Here is a 22,104-nt window from a genome sequence, read left to right as displayed (position 1 = left end):
CAGCTATCGGCATGAATTTTTTTCTATAGGTAAAACAGAAATACTTGAGAAGAGACCCTGATGTTTATCCGCAATGTGTCTTGATACACTATGCTGCATACATTTTTTCTTAGTGTTTGAACAATGCTTGTTCAACCTGTTACGCAATGTTTGTGTGGTGCGTCCCACATACTGTAATCCACACTGGCATTCAAGTATGTAGATCACATTATTTGACCCACAATCCATTGGTTGTTTGATGTTGAAAATCTCGCCAGTGGTGTTATTACGGAAAGAGGTGGAATTTCGTATGGAGAGACAACATAGACATTTGGGTTGTCTGCATTTTGTGCTACCCACTGGTCTGGATGGCACAAGTGAACTGGCAATTGTCCCAGCTACTTTATTATAGTATGGTTCACGTAACTTACTGGGTGCTAACAGATTTTTAAGGGTTTTTGCTCTCCTGAAGGTTGGGTGGCTTGGTAAGGATTTACCTATATAAGGATCTTTTTTGATAATGTGCCAATGTTTAGAAAGAACATTTTTCATATCCTTATGGTTACTACTGTAGGTGGTAATGAAATTGGCACTCCATTTGTTATTTTGCTGATGTTTATCCTCTGCCTGGTGTTTATTGCTGGCAATTTTCCTGTGTAAGGGCCTTGGCTCGGTTGTAGGCCGCCTCAATAACTCCATACGGATAACCTTTCTTCTGAAATCTCTTACGGATTATCTAACTTTGTGAGATAAAATCCCTAGTTAGAGAACAATTCCTTCTTAATCTCTTAAATTGGCCAAAAGGGATGTTTGTCTTCCACTTTTTGAAGTGAAGGCTAGAATACTCAAGGTAACTATTACAGTCAACCTTTTATGACGTGACAAGCTTCCACAACGTGCCTATTGAATGTGATGTGACTGTTCTGTAACATGCCTATGCTCTGCCAACTGCTAGTGAATGACGTGACCGGACTGTTGTAATCCAGTGCCTATTAATTGTGGTTAACCTTGTAACGTTGTGCCTGTAGTTGTGACTGACTTCGTAATCTTGTACCTGTAGTCATGACGGACTTCGTAATCTCGCGCCTGTAGTCCTGACAGACTTCGTAATCTCTTGTCTGTAGTTGTGACAGACTTGGTAATCTCGCGTATGTAGTCGTGACAGACTTCGTAATCTCGCGCCTGTAGTCGTGACAGACTTCGTAATCTTGCGCCTGTAGTCGTGACAGACTTCGTAATCTCGCGCCTGTAGTCGTGACAGACTTCGTAATCTCGCGCCTGTAGTCGTGACAGACTTCGTAATCTCGCGCCTGTAGTCGTGACAGACTTTGCAATCTCGCGCCTGTAGTCGTGACAGACTTCGTAATCTCGCGCCTGTAGTCGTGACAGACTTCGTAATCTCGCGCCTGTAGTCGTGACAGACTTCGTAATCTCGCGTCTGTAGGTGTGACAGACTTCGTAATCTCGCGCCTGTAGTCGTGACAGACTTCGTAATCGCGCGCCTGTAGTCGTGACAGACTTCATGTCCTGGCAGACCGACTAACTCTTACTCCGTCAGAAGCCGAAAAAAATGCGAAGCGTCTCCCTGCCGAAGTCAGACCAACTCCCGACTTGCCCTGTGAATTGAGACAACATCGTCCGGAATGTGTATTGGGCTGTGGGACAGCGCTTATTACATGACCGTAATTTATATGGCATTGCTTGATTTCTACTCGATTCCCCCTGCCCCGTTCCTCTGTGCACCTTGTTTCTACTTTTTTATTTATATTTTACATATGTGTTCATTCATTTATTTATTTATATTTTCCCCTTCCCTTCCTTCTTTTCATGCCCTATCGCTCCCTCTCCGCAAGCTCTGCGTGATGCCGTGCAGCTCTGCGTGATGCCGTGCAGCGCCAAGTCTCAGAACCGGAGAGCTTGCTACAGCCCCGCCCCTCCAGTGCGCATGTGCTGCGCAGTCCCCAGCTAAGCATACACTTAGAACCCAGCACTGGGCTGGCCCAGTGCGAATGCCCTGCGTGAACCGCTGGCCGTTTAGCAGAACGCAGGGCCCACCCGCCCTGATCCTACCTCACTGGCCGTGGCACCTGATTCGACTGTCGCTTCCTCCACTGCACCCTTCGTAACCTAAAAAAATTCTGCACGCTGCCGCCTGAACTCGCTCTCAGCGCCGACCTGGAAAGAACATTACCGACCCGACGTCAGCCTGAGGACGCAGGTGAGGCTAAATTGGGTCGTCAATCAGCCTCCCCTCCCACAAATCCAGCAAACACCTTGCTTAACACAAAGCGCAAATGTGGGACAAATTATTGAAGCGCAAATGTGGGACAACTTGTTAAAGTTTAAGCATTGAATGAAAGCTAGCAATTATCAATTAAAGAAGAATTTCTGAAATTTTATTCCCTGTCACCTATGCAGAGCAGGGGTTTATTCATGTCCAAAATTGTTAAATGTCAACCCAATTTTACAGAAATGTATTAACCTGTCTACTTGGTAGAGCAGGGTTCTATGACTTTATTGTCACCCGAAAATGTAAAAGAAAAATTAGGAGGAGAACGAGGTAGCCAACACTGGTTTTTGGTTTTAATTTTATTTTTTAATTAGGGTACACTCCAAAAGAGTGTGAAATATCCAAAATACAAGAATGAGCAATTGCGCTGCAGTATAACAATGGCTGGTTAAGGCCGGTATACTTGTCTATTCTGCACAAGGTATGGACAAGGCCTGTGGGATCCATGCCTGGTTTATTTTTATTAACGTGAGCTTGTCCACATTGGCTGTGGACAGGCGGCTGCGCTTGTCTGTGATGACGCCCCCTGCCGTGCTAAATGCACGTGCAGATAATACACTGGCTGCAGGGCGGCCAGCACCTCCAAGGCGTAAAGGGCATGCTCAGGCCATGTGCCCAATTTGGAGACCCAGAAGCTGACGGGGGCAGATCCGTCATTCAGTACGTTTAGGCGTGTGCACACATACTGCTCCACCATGTTGGTGAAATGCTGCCTCCTGCTAAGACGTTCCATATCAGCTAGTAGTGCTGGTTGTTGTGGCGTGCTGACAAAGCTTTTACACATTTCGGCCATGCTAACCCTGCCTTCTGAGGTGCTGGTGGTGCCCCAGCTGCATTGGCGACCTCTTCCTCTGCCTTCGCCTTGTGCTTCCACTGCGCCCCTGCTGTCAGGTGGGAATGCCACCAGCAGCGCGTCTACCAGCGTGCGCTTGTACTCGCGCATCTTACGATCAGCTCCAGTGAGGGCATTAAGGACGGTACGTTGTCCTTGTAACGGGGATCCATCAGCGTGGCCACCCAGTAATCAGCACAAGTTAGAATGCGGGCAACTCGGCGGTCGTTGTGGAGACACTGCAGCATGTAATCGCTCATGTGTGCCAGGCTGCCCAGAGGCAATGCAAAGCTGTCCTCTGTGGGAGGTGTATCGTCTGTGTCCTCTGTATCCCCCCAGCCACCTAACAGTGATGGCCATGAGCTGGTCTGGGTGCCACCCTGCTGTGAACATGGTTCCTCCTCCTGCATCTCCTCCTCCTCATCTCCACCTCCTCATCCTCCAGAACTGTGCCCTGGCTGGACAATAGTGTACCTGGGCGTTTGTGGGTGCAGGAACCCACCATCAGAGCCACTTGTGAATGACTGGCCGGAAACCCTACGAAATGATCCCTCTTCCTCCTCCTCCTCCTCCTGTGCCACATCCTCTTCCATCATCGCCAGCAGCGTTTTTTTCAAGTGGAAAAAAAAAAGTGGAATAGTTACGCTGAGAACGGCGTTATCGGCACTGGCCATGTTGGTGGAGTACTTGAAACAGCGCAACAAGGAACACAGGTCTCGCATGGAGGCCCAGTCATTGGTGATGAGGTGGTGCTGTTCCGCTGAGCAACTTACCCATGTGTGCTGCAGCTGAAACTCCACTATCACCTGCTCCTGCTCGCATAGTCTGGCCAGCATGTGCAAGGTGGAGTTTCACCTTGTGGGCACGTCGTATATGAGGCGGTGAGCGGGAAGGCCGAAGTTACGCTGCAGCGCTGACAGGCGAGCAGCAGCAGGATGAGAACGCCGAATGCTCGCACAGACGGCCCGCACTTTATGCAGCAGCGCTGACACATTGGGGTAATTTTTAAGGAATTTTTTCTGCACCACCAAATTCAGCACATGCGCCAGGCAAGGGATGTGCATCAAACCGGCTAGTCCCAGAGCTGCTACGAGATTTCGCCCATTATCGCACACCACCAGGCTGGGATTGATGCTTATTGGCACAAACCACTCATCGGTCTGTTGTTCAAGGCCCGTCCACAGCTCCTGCGTGGTGTGGGTTTCTCCCCCAAATTGCCTGCTGTCGTTTACCCCTGGCTGTGGAAAAAAAAAAGTGGAATAGTTACGCTGAGAACGGCGTTATCGGCACTGGCCATGTTGGTGGAGTACTTGAAACAGCGCAACAAGGAACACAAGTCTCGCATGGAGGCCCAGTCATTGGTGATGAGGTGGTGCTGTTCCGCCGAGCAACTTACCCATGTGTGCTGCAGCTGAAACTCCACTATCACCTGCTCCTGCTCGCATAGTCTGGCCAGCATGTGCAAGGTGGAGTTTCACCTTGTGGGCACGTCGCATATGAGGCGGTGAGCGGGAAGGCCGAAGTTACGCTGCAGCGCTGACAGGCGAGCAGCAGCAGGATGAGAACGCCGAATGCTCGCACAGACGGCCCGCACTTTATGCAGCAGCGCTGACACATTGGGGTAATTTTTAAGGAATTTTTTCTGCACCACCAAATTCAGCACATGCGCCAGGCAAGGGATGTGCATCAAACCGGCTAGTCCCAGAGCTGCTACGAGATTTCGCCCATTATCGCACACCACCAGGCTGGGATTGATGCTTATTGGCACAAACCACTCATCGGTCTGTTGTTCAAGGCCCGTCCACAGCTCCTGCGTGGTGTGGGTTTCTCCCCCAAATTGCCTGCTGTCGTTTACCCCTGGCTGTGCTGAAGTTGGTGGTGAAGGTGTTACTCTGACCAGATGAGGAGCCGGTAGAGGATGATGAAGCGGAGTAGGAAGAGTAAGGAATAGGAGGCAAACTGAAGCGCCCTGCAATCCTCGGTGGTGGAAGGACATGTGCCAAACTGCTATCCGCCTCTGGCCCAGCCACCACTGCATTTACCCAGTGTGCTGTTATGGAGATATAACGGCCCTGACCGTGCTTACTGGTCCAAGTATCCGTAGTGAGGTGCACCTTGCCACAGATGGCATTGCACAGTGCACACCTGATTTTGTCCCCTACTTGGTTGTGCAGGGAAGGGATGGCTCACTTGGAAAAGTAGTGGTGGCTGGGCACGACGTACTGTGGGACAGCCACCGCCATAAGGCCTTTAAAACTATCCGTCTCCACCAGACGGAATGACAGCATTTCAAAGGCCAGTAATTTAGAAATGCTGGCATTCAGGGCTAGGGATCGCAGGTGGGTGGGGGGTACTTCCTCTTCCTCTCCAGTGTTTGGGAGATGGAGAGCTGAACGCTTCCGTGGGACATTGTGGAGGTGCTTGGTGACCCAGGTGTTGGTGTTCCTGGCAGATCCTCTGTTTGCGGGGTGGCAGGTGGCACTATCACTCCAGAGGTGGATGAAGAGGCCGAGACTGCAGCAGAAGAGGAAGCAGGAGGAGCCAGAGACCTTTCTTGGTTTTTGAGGTGTCTACTCCACTGCAGCTCGTGTTTAGCACTTAAATGCCTGGTCATGCAGGTTGCGCTCAGGTTGAGAACGTTTATGCCTCGCTTCAGGCTCTGATTGCACAGCATGGAAACCACTTGTGTCTTGTCGTCAGCACATTGTCTGAAGAACTGCCACACCACTGAACGCCTTGGTAGTGTTGAGCGCGAATATTCGAATAGCGAATTTTTATCTCTAATATCGTAATTTCGAGAATTCGCTAATATTTTGAATATAGTGCTATATATTGGCGATATTGAATATTCGATAATTATATATTTTTTTTCCATCTGAAAATATAATTCCTCCCTGCTTCTTGCTTGTGGGTCAATGAGTCATTGGCCCACAAGCAACTGAAGCTGGAAGGAATTATGTTTTCAGATGGACAAAATATGACGAATATTCTAAATAACAAATATATTCGCTATATTGCTGTATATTCGTTTTTTAGAATATTCATCCTATTCTAAACCAAGAATATCGAATAGTTGTAATATTCTAGTTCACGTTTTTTTTTTTTGTGTAAATTCTTTATTTAAGATTTTGCATTTTTATGAATAAGCAAACGGAGTAAGTGTGGGACGCAGCCCAACAAGTGGCAAGGACACCTATCAAATAGAACATAATAAAATATTCTTTGAAAGATTGTTTCTAAAACTTTTAAAGAGAAAATGGTGCAGAATGTTGTATAGCACATTCCTGGTTATGTAGATCTTTGTTGTTAGTGCAAGATAATGGAGTCTCAGCATAGATCTCAACATGTAAAACATGACATGTAAATAGGTATGGAATTGAGACGAAGGGAGAGGAAGAAGGGAGGGAAGGGAGAGGAAAAAAAATAAAATAAAATTACAATAACCAACTCAGTATCTTTAGAGTTTCAGCATAAGTTACTATCTCCCGCTCATTGCGATGATAGTAATAGTCTGCATGCCTGGGAGTTATGGAAATCAATCCAACTTTTCCAGGTTTTAATGAACTTTTTTTCTGTGTTTCTCAGTGATGCTGTTAGATCCTCCAACCTCATGGTCTCCTGCACTTTGTTAATCCACATTGCGATTGTGGGAGCAGATGCTTGTCTCTACCTACAAGGGATGCACGCTCTCGCTGCATTGACCAAATGTCGTACCACTGATTTATTATAGGTAGCGATAGGAATCTCGCACTGATGGAGCAGAAAAAAGGTTGGCGTCTTGGGTAGGTCATAAGAGGTGAATGTAGATGTGATACGCCATATATTCTCCCAGAAACTGGCAAGAGCTGGGCATTCCCAGAAAATATGTAATAATGTTCCCCTGGCTCCCCCACAACGCCAAAAAAGCGGTGAAACTGTAGGGAAAATAGAGTGTCGTTTTGTAGGGACTCTGTATCACCTAGAGAGGATTTTAAACCTTGTCTCTTGTATGTTACTAGCTATGGAGGATTTGTGTGTACAAATAAAGAGTCGATTTCTCTGTTCTGGAGAAAAGGTACGACCCAAGTCTTGTTCCCAATTGTGTATGTAATTGGGAGGTGGCTGGTCAGAAGGGGAGATCAGTAGATTATACATTTGAGAGAGAATATGTCGAGACATGCCTCTTTGTTCGCACAGTTGTTCAAAGACTGTTTTGCCTCTTTTGTAAGTTGCTGCTGAGGGAAGTGTGACAAGAAAGTGTTGTAGTTGCAGAGATTGCCAGGGTGTTAAGTTAGGAGTAATTTCCAAGTTAGTGTTGTGTTGAGGGAGGAGCCAAGAGTCCGACGCGATAAAGTGATGTGCCCTGAATTTATTATTCAATAGTAGACTCCGATATGTTCCATGTTCGACTCCAGGGGGGAACTGGGATTCCCTAAAATTGGGTACATTTGCGAGGGTGACGAAGAGATCTCCGGATTATCCTTAAGTGAGGAGAAGATTTTCAGGGAAGGAACTATTGTCGGATGAAGACGTGCTGCTAATGGTGTGTGAGTCCCTAACCATGGTGTTGTGGTTAAGGGAGTGGATAGGAAAGATTGCTCAATTGCAATCCATTGTTTATATGTCTGATTTCGACACCAGTTGACTATTCTTAGAAGGTGGGAGGCCCTATGATATTCTATGAAGTCTGGTAAGCCCAGACCTCCATTAAGTTTGGGACGGAATAGGACATTTCGGGCTATTCTAGGTGTTTTCCCAGCCCATATGAAATGCGTAAGTATTTTTTAGTAAATTATGGAAGAATAATCTAGGGATATGTATTGGCATGGCTTGAAAGAAGTACAGTATTCTGGGTAAGATGTTCATTTTGAAAATGGAGATCCGACCAAACCACAAAAATTTACTCTTGTGCCAACAGTCTATGTCTGCTTTTATAGTTCAAAGAAGAGGTGGGTAATTTGTCGGGTATAGATCGGAAAGATTAGGGGTTAGATGTATTCCCAAGTATTTCAGGGACGATCTTGCCAATTTAAATGGAAAGTTAGTCGATAATTCTAAAACTATTTTAGTGGGGAGCGTGACGTTTAGGGCTTCTGACTTCTGGTAGTTTATCTTGAAATTTGAAAGTTGGGCATAAGCTTTAAGTTCTCGTTGCAGATTTGGTAGTGATATCCTGGGGTTGGTGAGGAAAAAGAGTAAATCATCTGTGTAGGCTGCCACTTTATGTGTGGTTTCTTGGATTTGCAACCCTGATATGTCAGGATTCGCTCTTATATGGCCTAAGAGTGGTTCTAAACAAAGTACAAATATTAGAGGAGAAAGGGGACATCCCTGTCTTGTACCGTTCTTGATGGGGAAACATGTTGAGAATTGGCCATTCACTTTGATCAAGGCCGTGGGATTTGAGTATAAATTGTGGATACGGGCCATCATCGTCTCACCCAATCCAATGCTTTTCAGGGTTTCAAACATAAATGTCCAGTTTACTCTGTCAAACGCCTTATCAGCATCAGTTGAGAGGATAAACATGGGTAACTTGAAGGATATTGCGCGATATATCATGTTTATGGCCCTAGTAGTATTGTCTCGGGCTTCTCTCAGGGGGAGGAAACCGGTCTGGTCAAGATGGATGATGTTTTGCATGTATGGGATGAGACGTGTGGCAAACATTTTGGAGAACAATTTTAGATCCACATTTATTAATGAAATGGGTCGGTAACTCTGGCATTTGAATGGATCCTTCCCTTCTTTGGGGATGACCGTAATGTGAGCTCTAAGTGTGTCTGAGGGGAGGTTACGAATTGAGTTAAAGGAGTTAAAGGCGGCTAAAAATTGTGGGGAGAGTATGTCCATGAAGGTTTTGTAATATGACAGGGAAGGCCATCTGGGCCGGGAGCTTTCCCTGTTTGGGAATCTTTGACCGCCGACATCAATTCAGCTGCCGATATGGGGGACTCCAGGGCCGTTTCCTCAGGGTTCTGCGTTGGAGATTCGCACATATTGTATAGTGAATGATAGTATGTTTTGAAAGTTTCAGCTATTTTTTGGGGTAACGTTACCCGTTGTCCGGTATTGTACGTTATAAATAGTATGTATGAGCGTATTCTAGTTTTGTGCAGTGCCCTTGCTAGGGTCCTACCGGTTTTGTTCCCATGTTTGTAGTAGTGTCTGCGACATTTAACCATGGTCGTTTTTTGCTTTGGATAGGCAGAGGGATCGAACTTGGTCTCTTAATCGTGAAAGTTCCACTCCTATTTGTATGTCCAGGGTATTCTTGTGTTGTTGTTATAGGGTATATATTCTGGTTATAAGTCTGGCGATTGTTGTTGCCCTTCCTTTTTTTAGTTGCGTCCCCATTTTAATAAGGGTACCCCTGATAAAACACTTATATGCCTCCCATATGGTGAGGGGATCGCTCTCGGAGGCGGTATTAATTGAGAAATATTCCGTTAAGTCTTTCCGGACTTCTGTGAGGACCTGTAGGTCTGGTATGAGAGAGTTGTTTAGTTGCCAATGCCAGGCTCTGGCCTGGAAATTCGGAAGTGAAAGTGTCATTGATATCAGAGCGTGGTCAGAAAAAGTGATGGAATCGATCTGGACCCCTGTTAAATGTTCCAGTTTGGAGTGTTGTATGAAAAACAAGTCTAGTCTAGAATATGAATTATGTGGATTAGAGTCAAATGTATAATCCCTGGTTGTCGGGTGTAAGGTACGCCATGTTGTCTATCAGTTGGTGTGTAAAGAAGAGTTCCCGTAGTCTGAGTTGTGTAGAGCGAGGTAAATATGATTGACCCTTGGAAGAGTCAATGCTTGGGTCGATAGTGAGATTGAAGGTGGAAGGGTAGGAAAATAAAGGGATCTAGTGTTGAGGTGTGACAAGATCCCTTCTGTGAATCTAGCAGATAGCTATAGTGCTACCTTAACTGTGTATTGTCCGTTCCGGAGGATTACAGAGGGCCAATGGCCACAGTGGAACGGATGGTCGAGCAAGAAAAGAAAAAAGAAAAGTAGAAGCATCAGCGAAGAGCAGTCACTGACCAATAATAGAAAGAAAACATAAACCGTTAGCAAAGAAACTCCAGTATGATAAGTGGGTTACCATGCATCAGGGAGTGGACATGTTGTGCGTAGATAAGTAGTGGCAACAAAGGTTGAGTCATAAGTCCGTCACGATCTCCTGTGGTTGTGATGGGTTGGTCTTTTGATGGGATTCTCTGATGAGACGGGTAGCACAGTATGAGAGTTTCCAGGGATCACTTCAGTAAGGATGGAAGTTTCTTCAGGAGTAGAGATCATAGTTATATTTCAGCAAGGTGAAGTTGGTTGCCGTTTTGATAAGGGGTATTGTACTCGTTGTGTGCATCCCCGGTTGCTACCTGGACGGCCATTCATTGCTCGTTGTGGGAGAGGTGGTGGGTATCTCCACACACCTGAGAGGCAGCATTAAAGATTAAAGACCGCTGAGGAAGGCCCTGACAGGCCGAAACGTCCGGTCATCATTCTGATTTATACATAGCTGTGAAATTGCACTGGAACCTGATCATGTGATGATAAAAAATTTAAATTTAAATAAGCAAAGAGAATAAAACTGTGCTGCAATTTTCTATCATTTGATCTTGTAGGTAAGGCCCTCACCATTTCCCAGAGCTCCACTAGTGTGCGATCTAAAGTGGCCAGTGGGAGTGATTCTCCTTGCATGCCCTCAGGTGGTTGTGAGGGGGTTGAGAATAATGCCACCATGCTTTGACTGAAAGATGGCGTCTCAGTCACAGTTAATGGGGAGGCCGGTACTGCATCATGAGCCCGGACTTTCCTTGAGTGTCCTCTATATGGTCAGAAGTATACTTTCTTGTGGGAAGTTCATCCCTTCCCCATTTATTTTGGTGGGGCTCTCTGTATGATGAGACAGTGTGGGGATGTAAGGGTGTATGTGCGACTGTATCTTCATCTGACGAAGGCCCAGTGCGTGCCCTTATTGATGTACCTGTCTGCCCAGAGAGGTGTGTTGTTGCCTTTACCGCCGTCTTTGCTGGTGAGCTTGTTAGTTTTTCCGCCGTTCCGGACGGCAGGGCAGAGTGGGTCGGTAGGTGTAAGCTAGCTATAGCGCTTTCTGGCGCGATCCCGCTGCGTGCCCTTGTCGGGGTAAACAGCTGTGCTGAGGAGCGCAGAGTTGTTGTTCTGGCCGCCATTGCTGATGACTCTGTGTCTGTTGTTCCCGGATGTCCAGAACGGAGAAACCTTCCGATTGACTGTTTAGGAGGGACCGCAGGCTGACTCCTGGATCGTCTCCCTCTAGTCATGGCCTCTCGGAGATTGTAAAGGTGGAGTTTTTCTGCAGATCTCCTGCTCTTGGTCACGGCGCTCCTGCCACATGTGTCCTCACGCCGCCATGTCGAAGCCACGCCCCTCTCGAGTTCACGATTTTAACAGAAAAATCGTGAAGGTGATATGTCCTAGAGCAGTGTTTCCCAACCAGTGTGCCTCCAGCTGTTGCAAAACTACAACTCCCAGCATGCCCGCACAGCCTAAGACTGTCCAGGCATGCTGGGAGTTGTAGTTTTGCAAAAGCTGGAGGCACACTGGTTGGGAAACACTGTCCTAGAGTGTGCCCGACCGCTTGACGTCATTTACTTTGAGACAATAAAGTTTTTTCAAAGTATTTCCAGACAGTCTCCAGACACTCGCGGACAATACAATGTGCTCTGCAAAGATGATAAGACACCGCTTTATAAAAGCCGAGGATGAAATCATGATAGCAGTAAGTAATATTATATTACAGTACTTTTGCATGCATGTCAGAACAATTATTATATGTAGATCGAGTCTAGCGAAATATTCGTAAGTACGAATATTTTCTATATGAATATGATTTTTTTTATTTTTATGGTAAGAGTAGATAATAGATTGGTGCACTAAGTATTCTTGTTACTTCACAGCACTGTTTGTAGCATGTATGTATGGACAACAGATACATTTCTATCACATGCACATAGCACGTCCATTTTCCTGTCACTCAATATATACCACACACTATATACGGTACCATACACTATATACCATACACACACACACAATATATATAAATTATATTTTATGTCCATGAGCTTTCTTTGTATCACCGTATTTGCTGGTTCATTTAACGTGCACCACGGGGATGCAAACCAGCTGTTCACCCAATACCATACCGTCACTTCACTAGACAGGTACATTGCAGCTTAGCTGGACAATATCCGATTGCTCACTCAGACCCCACACACATACAATCGCAATACAATCCGATCTTATAACGGTAACATTCAATCTAATATTTCCCCTTTAAAGACGTAACTACTTTTTGCTGGTTTGTTGAGGACATAGGTTTTAAAACTTTGAATGCAAAAAATTTGAATCATATGCTTGCATCCCTGTTGATTTTGTTGTCACGGTCACTTTATTATTAGAAGGAGGGGTAAAGTCGCTTGCAGATAGGTGGCGAGCTGACTAGATTTCTATATGCTATTTAGGCACAGTCTAGCGCTGTTCTATTCAGCGGTTAAAGGTAGTCTATCATGTAAAATCCTCATTTTACTCCACTAACATCCGGATCTCCCTTACCTTACCCCTATTACAATTTTACCTTTCATATAGCATTTAATTTGTGGTTTATGAGGTTAATTTACTGGGTGGGGGGTGTGTGTGTGTGTGTGTATATATATGTGTGTATATATATATATATATATATATATATATTTAGTAGAAAGGCACAAGGAACTATAATAGATGGAAGATATGCAGGGGAGGGCTGGCAGCCTTAGTCCTGGGGGGCAAATCCAGTTAAGTGGCCCATAGCACCACTCAATCAGCTCGCCGTCCACGCCCACCTTTTCCTTGTTTAATAACGGATTTTTATGTTATGAAGCAAGACAAATATGATACAATGTGGTTTAACATAATTTAATTGTAATAGCAAAAAATTATGTTTAACAAAAATAAAATCTACAGTTTTAACAAATGAACTTTGTATGGACACAATACAATACACTTTCAAAAAATACAGAAGCCAGAGAAATAAATATCTGTATAAAACTTTGAAACTAAATATTTGATCAAACGGTTAGCAAAGACCTCATCAAGGAAGAACTTTGATGAATAATTTCCAATACATCTGAAAACTGGACCTGTTCCAGAAGATCTCTCTCCACTGACATGATCATTAGAGCATCAAGCAGTTCTTGTCCCATTGTGGCTCGCAGTCGGGTCTTGATGAGTTTTAGCTTGCTGAATGCTCTCTCACATGACACTTGTGTAAAAGAAAGGGTCAACAGGTACTTATAGGTGATAGAAAGATTTTCATAAGCTGCAGAATAAAGGTTGTATTTTAACAACAACCTGTGACAGCAAAGAAAGCACTGCTTGCAAGAACCGCACTTTGATTCCTTTTGTACCTCACCTAGTTTGTCAGTAGGTGGAATCCAGTCATTAATCTTCTCCTCCTCCTCCTCATCCTCATCCTCATCATCATCATCATCATCATCATCATCAATCATCATCATCATCAATTATTTCCATCTGTGTCTCATCTTCAGAAAGACATCCTGTAAGACTTGAAAATAAGTTGGCAAAACTTATTAATTCAGTTTTGAGATAACATTCATTTACTTTGGCCAACTTAGAAATTCTCTCTAGTGCCCCTCCATCTAGCACTTTGGGATCTGTCCTAATTCTCTGAAAAGTGCGAGGATCCAGGTAGTGGGAATCCATGACCAATTGCTTATTTTCTGAAAATCTCTCTGTCATGCTTTGTATGATTTGGTCCAGAATTGGTCTGAACACACTAGCTCGAAAACACTGCATTTAATCTTCTGGTCGTTCATCATGTGAAGACTCTCCATCCATGCGTTTTTTTCGTGCCACTCTTCGAACTGGAAGCATAGTCTCGACTTCCAACGAATTGAGAACATCACTTTCATCCATGAACTCATTTGTTTTTTATTGCAAAGTGTTCAGCCTTTTGTTTAAGATTGTTGAAATCTATTTTTTTCAGTTGCTCAACTGCACGTTCGACCATTTGCCATGCTACCTTGAAGTCAAGGCCACTGGTTTGTAGATATTTTGAAACTGGCCCTATAACATCAAAAACCTGTAAAAATATTTTGCTGTAAGGATAATCCTAAACTGACAAACATTGTAAAAAAGGGATGAGGCCTCAGAAGTTGTTTTCGATTCAAACAAGTTAATCTGGGAAATTACATATAAAACTTCAAGGGTGTCTAAATAAAGAGAATGTTTTTCACCAAAAGTCCAGTTAAGGGCCTTTTCTTTTGCCCACCTTCTTGTCTCTCCAATTTTTTGTAACTATAAAAGTTTGTCCTGTCCATGTCTTCTATCCAGTTGGTCTTTCCAGATATTCATTATTTTGTGGGAGTCTCCAATAAAGGTTGCCAAGCGATTTAGGAGACCCCAAATTTTTTTCGATTCCAATACTTGACAGCAATCTGAGACACACAGGTTAAGGATATGACTATAGCACCATATATAAACTGAATCTGGTACTACCTTTGCAATCTGTGCACGTAGTCCCACATATGCACTCCTCATATTTGCTGCACCATCAAATGATTCACCGGCAATTTTTGGGAAATCTAATCCAAGTACATCAAAGCAGGACATTAGAAGTTCGTGAAATCCCTTTCCTGTAGCATCTTTAACAGGGAGAATCGCCACAAGCCGTTCTTTTATGGCATCATCTTGCACATATCTCGCAACTACTGTTGCTTGATCTACAATTCCAACATCTTGTATGGAGTCAACCTGTATACTGAATCGTTTCTCTCCGATGTCAGACACAATTAAGTTTTTCATGCATCGAACTATTGCTGCAAATACTTTCTTTGTTGTATTATTGGACAAAAATGTCACAAGAGATCCACGTCCAGTTGAATGTTTTCCTGATGTTTTTCTGTCTTTTAATCACCGTTTTCTTTTTTCACTGTACTGAACACATTTATCAAGGTGATTTTTTAAGAGGGATATCATACTGTGATAGAAGTAGGACAATTTCCAGAAAGTTCCCATGGTTTATTTCAATGTTATTTAAATTGTACAGTGATTCATTAGTGCCATGGGCATGAAATGGCAATCCCTGTTTTCCGAGGAGTTTTACAATATTAAATATACGGTTTAATACCTCAATATTTTGTAGTATCTCCTTCTTTCTTCTGGAGACTTGAGCCTGATTTATTAATGTGTCAATGCTTCTATTAGTTTTCATGGTAAAATAAGAACTAACAGCATCACAATGACTTTTTGAAGATTCGTGCTTATTTGCTGCCTGATAGCAATGTCAAAAATTAGAACAACCAGTAGTGAATGAGGAAGAGGAATTTGAAAAGGCACTGCATATGCTGCAAAAAATGCTTCTAACTTTCGATCCTTTATCTTACAACTCAGCCAGGAACGCTTAATACGATCCCCATTGGACTTCTTGCGGTAATAAAAGTCTGCTTCTTGAAAAGGAAGATCTGCGCATTTAGTCCTGGTTGGCTGAAAGGGGTGTTTTTCAACAAAATACATTTTTTCTGCTATGGAACATGCAGGAGGAAGACTAAAAGATATTTCTGATGGATCACTTATGACACTTTCTTCAGGTGTGATACATTCTAATTCAGGAAGGTCTTCAAAAACATCTGGGTCATTCATCTGTGCTTGCTCTCTGCATTCTGACACCAGCTCCTCCTCAATCACGTGTTCTTCTGTTTGTGGGCTCACCTCATCTTCGACAGACACAACTGGCATGCTTGAAGGAACACTTGGGCCGGCAGAAACCTCATTAACAGGAATTATTGGTTGTATACCACCAGCCTAAAACTAAATTTATTTTTTGTCAACCTATTTTAATCTCCCCAACAAAGTTCTAGATGTAACCAAGGAACTTAAGAACTCCATGCATGGTAACATAAAAAAATAAAATAAAATCATGCAAAGGATATAAAAATCATACTTACTTTACATGTAAGATTTTATGTGATTTCAAATAAGTTAATATATAGCTTAAAAAAGTAAAACCGATCACTATGGAAAGTCAAGTATGGACACTCCTTGATAATCCATCATGAATCTTAACAAACGTAAAACTTCATCATGCACATCGCACATGCCAACAGACTACCGTTTATGTACTCGAGAAATTTTTGTGGTAAACTTTATTTTAAAACACAGATTCGCGGCTCCATGCTAGTTTAAATAGAATTCTGTTCACATTGAATGCGGGGCAATATTGAGTTACCGGTAGTGCTAGTGTACTTAGCTGTACGTTGACCGCGATACTGGGTACACACACGGACAACAGCGGGCTGATTTAGAATACAGTGCAGCTATTGCTGATGAACCAGCCTGAACTTTCGAGCTTTTAACATACCACCGAAAAAGATAGTTTCATTTGCTTAGGATCCCTTCCTGCTAACTCAAGTTCTTTGGACCGTTTTTCTCGCATTTTCTGAGCACCATCTTTCTCTTTAAATGTTTTTTTACTCTCCATATTTGCAATATGAAACCAACAACCAACTGTAAAATGTATTGAACAACAAAATATGACAATAAGTTACATAAAACCAGCAAACATGTAGTGATTTAATTTTGGATCCCGCCTTCCCACACCCTAGCATGCAATCATGCCCTCCACCACAACACAATATGCAATTTGTGAGTGCATTACAGATCACCTCATCAATACAATGCACAAGAATGTGCAGTGTGTGAGTATATCATAGCCAACCCTCTGCTTTCCCATAGGGAAGCTTTGGGAGGCTATTGCGCATGCATGGCTTCATAGAGATGCTTTGAATCAATGCATTTCTATGAGGAGTGTTTAGCGTGATTGCCAGTGTTGTACATTGTGCAACACTGGACTAGGAAACACCTCTAGTGGCCGTCTGATGAGTGGCCGTCTGATGAGTGGCCAGTAGAGGTGTTACTTGGCAGTAATGTAAATACTGCCTGTTTTTCTAGGCAGAGACATGCTATAGACACCAGAACGACTACGTTTAGCTGTTGTGGTTCTGGTCACTATAGTGTTCTTAATATAGAGGAAAAAATATATTTAAAAAATCAGCACAAAAGTATGACATAAAATGGCTGTATCATTGTTTTACAAATGAAAAAAGCACAACTTTTGACACATATATAATATTTTGCAGGTTACTTATTTTTTTTACAATGTGCAGATAGTACTGTACTACTAACCCCTTCATCCCCCTTCTCCATCCCCCCCCCCCTTCTCCAACTGACAGTTCTGAAGACTCCAGCAGGCTCAGGATCAGTGCTCTGGGCAGCTGGGCTCAGGGATGGAAGTGGACACCGCTCTCCAGTTTAGGACAGAGACCGGGGCTCACCCTAGCGTTGCAGTGCCTCCTTGTGATGTCACGGCGCACGGTGTAGGTTTTAGAGGGGGACAATGTAAAAAACATATTTTTCATTATACCTCGGGTCAGACCACCAATCAGACCCCCAATGTTAACCAGACCTCAGCTAACAGCCCCAATAAGATCCCCAATGTTAATAAGACCCCAATAAGACCTCAAATCAGACCCCCAATCAGACCTCAGCTCAGACCCAAATATGAATGACACCCAATCAGACCTCAGAGCCCCATGCCTCTCATCATCCCCTAGCAGCCTCTCCATCAGCACCCAGTGCCTCTCATCTGCCCCAGTGCCTCTCATCAGCCCCAGCAGCCTTTCATGATCATCTGCCCCCAGTGCCTCCATCAGCCCCCAGCAGCCTCCATCTGCCCCAGTGCCTCCATCTGCCCCCAGTAGCCACTCCATATGGCCCCAGTGCCTCTCATCTGCCCCAGTGCCTCCATCTGCCCCAGCAACCTCTCATCTACCCCCAGTGCCTCTCATCTGCCCCCAGCAGCCTCTTAATCAGCCCTCAGTGCCTCTCATCTGCCCCAGCAGCCTTTCATGATCATCAGCCCCTCATCTGCCCCCAGCAGCCACTCCATCTGCCCCTAATGCCTCCCATCTCCCCCAGTGCCTCCCATCTCCCCCAGTGCCTCTCATCTGCCCCCAGCAGCCTCTTCATCAGCTATCAGTGCCTTTCATCTCCCCCAGCAGCCACTCATCTGCCCCCAGCAGCCACTCATCTGCCCCCCAGTGCCTCTCATCTGCCCCCAGCAGCCTCTTAATCAGCCCTCAGTGCCTCTCATCTGCCCCCAGCAGCCTCTCATCTGCCCCCAGCAGCCTCTTCATCAGCCCTCAGTGCCTCTCATCTGCCCCAGCAGCCTTTCATGATCATCAGCCCCTCATCTGCCCCCAGCAGCCACTCCATCTGCCCCTAATGCCTCTCATCTCCCCCCAGTGCCTCCCATCTGCCCCAGCAGCCTCTTCATCAGCTGTCAGTGCCTCTCATCTGCCCCAGCAGCCTTTCATCTCCCCCAGCAGCCTCTCACCTGCCCCCAGCAGCCTCTCACCTGCCCCCAGCAGCCACTCATCTGCCCTCAGCAGCCACTCCATATGCCCCCAGTGCCTCTCATCTGTCCTCAGTGCCTCTTATCTGCCCCCAGTGCCTTTCATTTGCCCCAGTGCCTCTCATCAGCCCCCAGCAGCCTCTCATGATCATCAGCCCCTCATCTGCTCCCAGAAGCCACTCCATCTGCCCCCAATGCCTCTCATCTCCCCCCAGTGCCTCTATCTGCCCCAGCAGCCTCCATCTGCCCCAATGCCTCTCATCTCCCCCAGTGCCTCCATCTGCTCCCAGCAGCCACTCCATCTGCCCCCCAGTGCCTCTCATGATCTCATCAGCCTCCCAGTCCCAGTGCAGCAGTGCCTTAGTCTCATCAGCCCCTGCCCCCCCCCCCCAAAGCAACCTCTCCTCTCCTGGCTCTCCACAGTCATCAATTCATCAGCCAGCCCCCCCCCCCCCATTGATTCTGTCCAGCATCAGCTGACAGCCTACAAAAACCCACTTTTCTGGAACTGGGAAGAAGTTGCTGGCCGGGCTCCGCCTCCTCCACTCTGCTCCTCTCTCCAGCGATCTGCTGTCGGCTGCAAGGCTGTGCACAGCTGTGTGACGTCACTCACACAGAACGCAGCCCTGCACAGACACACACAGTCGAGGACCAGGAAGTGCCGGTGAGTACAAACTTCAAAGCCTTCACCGCGGCTTCCTGGTCCCGGCCGGACCGGTGCCTGCGCTCTGTGCTCAGACAGCCCGTTTTAAGTGCTTTAGGGCCGCCGTCCCAGCCCGCCCCTGCTTTTGTTAGGGCGGCCTGCCGGCTTGGGGGGCAATTGCCCCCCTGCTCCCCGGCCCAGCCCGCCCCTGAAGATATGTGTCACAGAGGATCCTGGCCTCGGTGAAGTAGGAGCCACTAGTGCATATGTCCGCAGCAGTTGCTGATGGACACTTTGGTAGTTAGCATAGCTGTGAAAAGCTAATACGGGATGGCTCTTATTGGGAGTAGTCATAGAGTTGGGCGGATGACTAATCCACACAATCCAGGCCAGGTTTTGAATGGCTTACAAAAGTCAGCCAGCAGAGTCAGGTGGGGGTGATTACATGGATAACGGTGGAGCCCTGGATGGCTGGGTGTTTGTGTTTGGGTCTGAGTGAAAGACCAAAGGGTCTCTGCTGGGATACAGATGACAATGCAAGATACTCTGTGGGGTTTACGGTACTGTGCCTTACTTGTGTGATTGTTTTTTTGATCACTGCTGCCTGTTGATTTTTTGTGTACCAACAATGAAGGACACTTGTTATTTTAAGCTTTGACCGGAAAAAGGCTGCTGTTTTTTTATCTGAAGGCTACCATTTGTGAATCTCTACAATATATATACAAGTCCATGACCCGGCGTTGCTCAGGTATTTATTCAAAGCAATTTTATATTAAATAACAGTGAATTTTCCCCTCCCCCACGACAGCACCTTAGAGAGATGGCTCCGCCCCAGGACAGGAAACCTGCAGCATAAAAAAGGTGGAGCCGCTCTCCCACCTCAGTGAGGTTTCCTGTCCTGGTACGGGAGCCTGCAGTGTCGTCCTGACCTTGAAGTCCCGGTAGAAGCCGGAGGGTCGGGGCGGCAGTCGGTACCTGCCCGATTGTTCCCCACAGGCGCGGGGATGAAGTTCCGGAGGCGGCCGAGGCGTCTCTCTGGATCCAGGGCGGAAGGTGCTGGTCCCTCAGGCGAGGAGGACGGCGCCGGCGGTTGAAGAAGGCCAGAGGGCCTTGCTGACTTACAGACTCACCAAGCGCCGCCGGATGTGTAAATCGGCGAACCGGAAGCGCCATGCGGTCCACGGCCGTGCGTTCCACGGCAGTGCACTTCCGGTCAGGTGACCGGAAGTTCGGCTTCCCGGTAGTTTTTAAACCCGGCTCCAGGCAGGTATGATAACTGGGTGGTTCGGGACGCCAAGGACGGATATCCAGAGGCCAGAAAGTGGACCAGAGGGGTTCCTGGACAAATTGAGCGTGGTGGGTCTGCAGAAGCAGTGATCTCTCAGGTGAGAGTAGCACTTGGTGGCAGTTTATAATTAAGGCATTGTTGTATCAGTGCAGGTTGTTGCCCCCACTATGGACGAAGAGAAGAGGTCTGAAAGTGCGGATGTGCAGATCTTGCCACCGGTATTGTGAGTCCTATTCTCGATTGTCAGAGAGATCTGGACTGTTCCTCAGTATTGGTGTGTTCCGTTTTTTCTTAGACGGTGCCTAAGAAGGTGGCGGCAAAGAAAAAGAATAAAGAATGCCCTATCTGCAAAATGCCCGCTGTCTTCTTCTTACACTAAAAAGCTCTGTCAGCAGTGCATTGAGAAGACGGTGGCGGAGGAGACTCCAGTCTTCTGAAAGACCTGAAGTCAATCATGTCTGAAGTTAAAAATTCCCTGAGAAGTAGGAAGAGGAGAAAAGCAGTGAGGCAGGAGTCCGACGTCGAATCGAAGGATAGCGACTCTTTATCCAGGGACGAGGACTCTGATGATTCCTTTTCTTCGGAAGATAATATAAAAGAAGGAAAGTTCCTATTTCCTGCGGAAGATACGGACAAATTATTAAAAGTTATCCGATCTACCTTGGAGTTAGAAGATACCAGGGAGGATAGGTCGGTAGAGGATGTTATGTTTGAAGGCCTTAGGGAAAGGAAGCGTAGATGTTTCCCGGTCCATAGGTCTATCTCAGCAGTGATAGAAAAGGAATGGAAAAAAACGGATAAAAAGCCGTTCATTTCTAAAACCTTCAAACGGAAGTATCTATTTGAGGAGGAAGCGTCTACATCTTGGGACAAGGCCCCTAAGCTGGATGTAGCCATTTCCAAGATTTCTAAAAAATCCTCACTGCCCTTTGAGGACATGGGGTTCTTAAAAGACCCCTTAGATAAAAGAATTGACTCCTCCCTTAAGAATGCATGGGAGTCTTCTGCGGCTGCTTTCAGACCTAGTATAGCTGCCACGGTTGTTGCAAGGTCTATGTCGCTATGGTTGGAGAGGTTAGAAGGGCAGATTAGGGAAAAATGCCCTAGGGAGCAGTTATTGGCTTCAATTCCGACCTTCCAGAAAGCCGCGGATTTTATTGCGGATGCCGCGGTGGACTCGGTAAGGCTGGAAGCAAGGACCGCTTCCCTTTCTAATTCTGCGCGACGTGCTTTGTGGCTGAAGAATTGGAAAGGGGGAGATCTGTCATCCAAGTTGAGGCTTTGTAGCATTCCCTGTGATGGCCAGTTTCTTTTCGGGTCGGAGCTTGACTCTTTACTCGAGAAGGCGGCAGATAGGAAGAAGAAGTTTCCCCAGGAATCTCTTACGCAGTTTAAACAATATAAGCGGCCCTTTCGGAACCCGTCAAGGTTCCAGGGTAAGAGGCAGATGGGGGACAAAGAACAGGGATCTAGGCCCTAGATCAGGAAATAAGGGATTTTTGTTTGGATCTGCCACAGGCCGTACATCTAAACAGGGTAAGCAATGACGCCATGATCCCAGTAGGAGGAAGGTTAAAGTTCTTTCTTCCTGCTTGGGAAAGGATGGCAGGAAGATGGTTAGTGTGTCTTCTGCGGGAGGGTCTAA

General features: G+C 45.9%; 1 protein-coding gene across 1 annotated transcript in view; it reads left to right on the top strand.

The window, feature by feature from the left end:
* LOC122941684 (oocyte zinc finger protein XlCOF19-like) overlaps positions 1 to 22,104 on the top strand; it is an 88,110-nt gene that overhangs the window by 46,089 nt on the left and 19,917 nt on the right. The window lies entirely within an intron of this gene.

This window comes from Bufo gargarizans, chromosome 6, assembly GCF_014858855.1.
Source record: "Bufo gargarizans isolate SCDJY-AF-19 chromosome 6, ASM1485885v1, whole genome shotgun sequence".
Taxonomy (NCBI): domain Eukaryota; kingdom Metazoa; phylum Chordata; class Amphibia; order Anura; family Bufonidae; genus Bufo; species Bufo gargarizans.
The sequence above is the reverse complement of the archived record's forward strand: the minus strand, read 5'-3'. Positions and strand labels throughout refer to the sequence as shown.